This window comes from Vitis riparia, unplaced genomic scaffold (genome assembly GCF_004353265.1).
Source record: "Vitis riparia cultivar Riparia Gloire de Montpellier isolate 1030 unplaced genomic scaffold, EGFV_Vit.rip_1.0 scaffold701_pilon_pilon, whole genome shotgun sequence".
Taxonomy (NCBI): Eukaryota; Viridiplantae; Streptophyta; class Magnoliopsida; order Vitales; family Vitaceae; genus Vitis; species Vitis riparia.
Window position 1 is genome coordinate 97,501 of NW_023269739.1, and position 5,754 is coordinate 103,254.

Below are 5,754 nucleotides of genomic sequence, written 5' to 3' on the forward strand. Positions count from 1 at the left end.
TCAAAGCTTTTTTTTTTTTTTTTCCTTTACATAGTTAATCATCTTGTTTGATGTTTGCCCTATAGTTGGTCTACTGATGGTAGGCTTCCTTTGAGTGCACTACAAGAAAAAAGAGATATGGTGACATTTATAATGAGTCACTATAAACATAGGGTGTCGCTACAACATAACGTCACCTTATCCACTAACACCATGGAGGGTACCAACTGGTGACGTATTTGGAAGCGACACCAAAGCAGATAAATGGTGACACATTCAGAAGCGACACCATATATTTTTAGTTATACTTAATTTGATATAGAGTTGCATGAGATATATAAGGTGTCATATTAAATGCATCACCTTTTAGTTATGGTGTCACGTTAAATGTATCACCTTTGAGCTATGGTGTCACATCATTGTAAATGATTATGGAAGATATGGTTGTTTTTTATTAATTAGCCTGTTGATTTTTGTAATGCTTATTAACAAATAAGATCAACTTGTGTATATTTTGTCCATAAATATAATAATCATATCACATTTAACTTATATTTTTGTAATGCTTATGGATTAACCTGTAATACATTACATCATCCAATGATATTTGTATATCAAATGTTTACAAAACGATAGTACATCAAACCCACCGAAACTAAAAAAGAAAAGTGAATACATATTAAAATATGATTTAGAAATGTTAAGCATTCCAACATTCATGTATACCTGCATTTCATATGCATAAAACCGGCTAATCATAAAATGACACAAGAGTTGCATCCAAAAACCCAAAATTCTCAATACCAAATAAAGTAACATTGATGTCCTATAATGTATGGCATAAGAGTCACATCTAAAAACCCAAAATGTTGTTATTTCTTTCTCCTTTCTTTTTATTCTTCATAATGTCTTCCCAAGAGTGTATAGGTGCATTTCATAGTTTAATGAGATTTAGAGTTTTATTGAAAATAAAAATTAATTGATGTTATAAAAAATAAACAAATCTAAGTACTAATGTTTTCTTTTTTCTTTTTCCCATTTTGATATAAAAATAGTTTGTAAAGAATAAGTAATGTTATACAATACTAATGGAAAATTCATATAACAACTAAGGGACTCACCATGCATGATCATGATTTATCAATATGATTCATGATTAGTTATAACACAAAAGAAGTTAATTCTCCTCTAATTTCATCAAATTCTACCTGAGAATATGTTTTTTTTTTTTTATCATAAAATTGAAATCAAATGAGAATAACATTAATGTCATAATAATTGGAAGTATGAAACTAAGTACAATTCATTAAATGAGTAAAACCTTTAATACAATAATTGTAGAATCAACAATTATCTCTTTAATGAATCTCATAACAAAGCAGTCACATTTGAACTCAAATAAAAACAATTCAAGAAAATAAAAAATAAAGCAAAACTAGAAAATCAAAAAATAAATCTAAAATTTTAGAAAATAGTAATCTTCCACTTAAAATTTGCACTTTAAAATTTATTTTTTTATAATTCATTGTGCTTTTAAAAATCATTTTTAGCATTTAATTCTTTTTATATATTTTTTTATTTCTTGGAAGGATTTTTTAAATTTCAATATTTTTTTAATATTAATGTTCATTTTTTAAAATAACAATGTCCATTAAATTTCATCTCAATTATATAAAATAAAATTTTAGTAATAAAATATAAAAATGTTTTCAACTACTAATATAAGAGGACATGATATTATAACAAGCTTGAAGATTGTGTATATAAGACAAAAAACCTAATTCATTATTAAAAAATGTTAAGAGAAAAATTAGTATGAGAAAGAATTAAAGAACCTTTCATAAAAATTATTAATTTTCCAGTCATAACTCCAATTAATATTTATTTTTTCTAATTAAAATAATTAATAAAAAATCTAGATATGAAAAATATGTTCAAATAAAAATAATAAAAGATTAAAAACATCAAAGGAAAAGATATTCAATATTTTAAATTTTACTTTTGATATTCTTTAGATCAATAAATTATCAAATATCTTTTTCAGAAAAAGAAAAATGAAGAAAATGAAGAGTTTTATGGAAGGGATTGGAAATTTTTTTCTAATAAAATGATTTTATAGAAATTTCCTAACCTTGAAAGGAAAATTTCATCATGAATTTCAAATTACTCCAAAATTTGGTCAATGCATATAAAAACAATAAGAAAAGAAGACAAAAATAAAACAAATTTTTAGAATCCTTTTAAGGGAGATGACAATATTGAGAATAATTTTCTCAAAAATTATTTTTCAAATATTACCAACCAATATCTTCATCACAACATATTATAATATTCTTAGAAAATAAACAAATTAAAGGAAATTTCATAGAAAATTAAAAGAAAATGATAAAATATCTTTTAAAAAAAAAAAAAGTTTTATGGAAGGAAAATTTATGTAATAAAAGGATTTTATAGAAATTTTTTAACATTGAAAGGGAAATTTCATCATCAATCTCAAATTACTCTAAATTTTGGTGAACGCATATAAAAACAATAAGAAAAGAAGGTAAAAATAAAAAACAAAAAACATATTTTAAGAATTAAAAAAAAAATGAATAGAACAAGATGAGATATTAACCATAATACCATGTAAAAGAATTAAAAAAAAAATACCAAATCAATGAATGTAAATCAGTTGTGCTAATAAAGATTTTGGCATTAATAAAAAAAAAAGAAAATGATAGATCTAAGAGATTTTGGGTTACCTGAGAGTCCACGAAGTAGAGAAGAGCAGTTCTGTGTGAACTACGGGTGTGAGAAGAGAGATAGAAGAAAGTTATGGTTATGGGTTATGAAATGAGATTTTTTTGGATTGTGGGAATGTGGAAACAATGAGTTTTTTTTTATATACTATCATTATTCTTAAAGTGGGCCCATTTAGTTATAATATTTTAAAATTTTTATTTTATATGATGTCACTTTTTTAAAATTGACACTAAACTTAAAATTAATATCATCTATCCTAATTAAAATTTTTTATATGATGTGTCACCTTTATGAATTTTAAGTTATATGGTGTCATTATTTTAAAAGTGACACCATAAATTATTTTTGTTGTAGTGGTGGAAGCAAGGACTCTACACTAAAGGTAAATTGTGGGAACTATGTCTTTTTGTGGTATTGATGGGGTTATCATATAGTTGATTGATTCTATTGCTTCCTTATAGCTTTTCAAGGCTCTAAAAAAAGAAAATAACAAAGGTAGACCTAGGAAAAATATTCTTCCTGATTTCAGTTACTCTTTCTATATGAACTCTTTATTTTGGTGAATTACAGTTAGAGATTATCATATAGTTGAACTAGGTTTGCTTCCTCTCCTTTCCCTTTCCTTCCCCTTGAGGAAATTTTTTATCATTGCTTAGTTTTGACTACTCTGTTTCTTTTGATCATTGTGGAAGAGCATCATTATAAGATGTACAAGAAACATGTTGTGGTGCATTATTCCTTTCTCTACCACCCAGAATCTACTTTCCACAATCATAAATATCGAAGTGTTTAAGCATTAGGTAAGACATCTCTTGATAATGATGTGAGAGATATAGACAAGTAATGTTACTAAATAACAAGAATATGTATAAAAAAAAAATAACAAAATAAGAATACACATATTTATGTGGAAAACCTTAGACGGGAAAAACCACGGGTAGAGGAGAAAAAAATTCATTATATTAAAAAATTGATACAAAATGGGAGATGCGAGCGACTACTTTATAAGCATAGACAGCATAGCCCTAATCTTATACATAATTGCAAATATATATATATTGTGTGTGTGTAGGAGAGTAATAAACATCATAACCCTAAATTCTATTGGCCCGATCCCTCCGCTACCACCACAGACTCTCCAAAAATCTCACAAATTTTTCTTCACCACATATGCCGCATCACGAGCTTTTTGGGTAAGACTAAATAGAATTCGAGTTACCAAACTCTAACAAACAACATACCAGTATTCACAAGAAGTGATGTTCTGCTTTTTCACTTTACAACATTCATTTAGTTTGAACTTCAGATTCAGGCAACTCAAAATCTCCGCCTTCATTAGGATTGTAGGAAGCTAGCTTCTTGGAAAGACATGAAAATGGGGCATTTAGAAATATAGAAGAATCCCAAAGGGCAGTTGCTACTTTTGAATCATTCCAATCAATAACAACTCCAAAGATATATACAAATTTGTTCCTAGGAAAGAGATGTTTCCTGGGCATGTAACCATCTCTTTAATAGACTCAGGGTTGTGCACCCTCTTGGTGATTTCTTATATATTGTAGTGAACCTATCACACCCCAAACCCACTCCAAGGGCATTATGGTCATTTCACACCTCAAGCCCAAAGGTTCAAAGTAGAAACGATACAAACATTCGTATTGTAACTGAAAATTTACCAATTACCAAATTCCTATTCAGAGTAGTAGGACAAAATTCTAAAATCTCTAAGTATCAACTTTAAAAAAAAAAAAAAAACTAATATATCAACCAAGGTGTTATTGTCCAAATAACTCCAAACTCAAAATAATTCAAACGAGAATTAAATTTTAACATTTAAACAATGTCCAAAATAAAAAGAGTTTAAACAAATATCCTATTAAAGCCAAATTTCCCTCCTAACGATCACTCATCGCTCGAACTAAGGTTACATGAAAGATTATCAACAAAGGGGGATGAGCTCAAAGCCCAATAAGAAACATTAATACAGTTTTATGGATCAAACATTTTCAATCATCCTTGCAAATAGGAGATATAACATATACTTATTTCATAAAAAACTTTTGAGTTCAAAATGCTAATACATTCAAACTTTTCAACAAAACTTTCTCATATTCATTTCAAAACCAAATCAAATACATTTAAAATATCTTTACTCAGGTTATCAAATGACAAATAGTGCCCAATTAGGTGGGACTTCACAATTGAGCAACTAGTTTCAAATTTTTTCCATTTAAGGTGAACAAAACCAAATGTCAACAATTATAACTTGTTGACTAGGGTCATATAATCTAAAGTCAAACACTTTATTTCATTAATTCAAACTTACAAAACAAAACATCGTATCTCTTCAATTTTTCATTTTTCATAAACAAATAAAATGCTCAAATATACTTTTCATACAAAACATATATTTGATCCACGCGTAAAGATAAAAATAATATTTTTATACATTTCAAAATACAATATAAAAAGAAAATTATTTTCTTTTACAAAAATCTACATTAATTTCCCTCACCTCAAATAAGTACTCAAAAACCTTGAAGTATTTAACCCCGAAGAATTTCGTCTCAAAGAATCTATTTCAAACCTAACAAAAAAAAAAAACAAAAAGACAACTATTACTGTTAACTATTTATCTAAATTTATAGGTTTGGGAACCCTAATAATTTTCTATATTATGTCACCTATTATTTTTAGTAGGAATTTTCTTAACTAAGTCGACATACTTTTACAAGCTCTTCTTAAGCTTTGAGTGGTTCATAGTTTTTCCTGTATTTAGTTTTACATAATTTTGGTGAAAGTGCATGAGGAAGAACCATATAAAACCACAACTCACTTTTGGATGCTGAATCTACAAAACATAAATTGAAAAAAATAACGTATTAGGATAGGATAAATAATAATTAAGAAAACAACTCCACAAATGAAATATCAAGTAAATGCAAATTTAATATTTTAAAACCTTAATAAACTCAATTAAAGATATAACCACATGATATACAAACTTGGGGAAGCTTATGACTACCACTA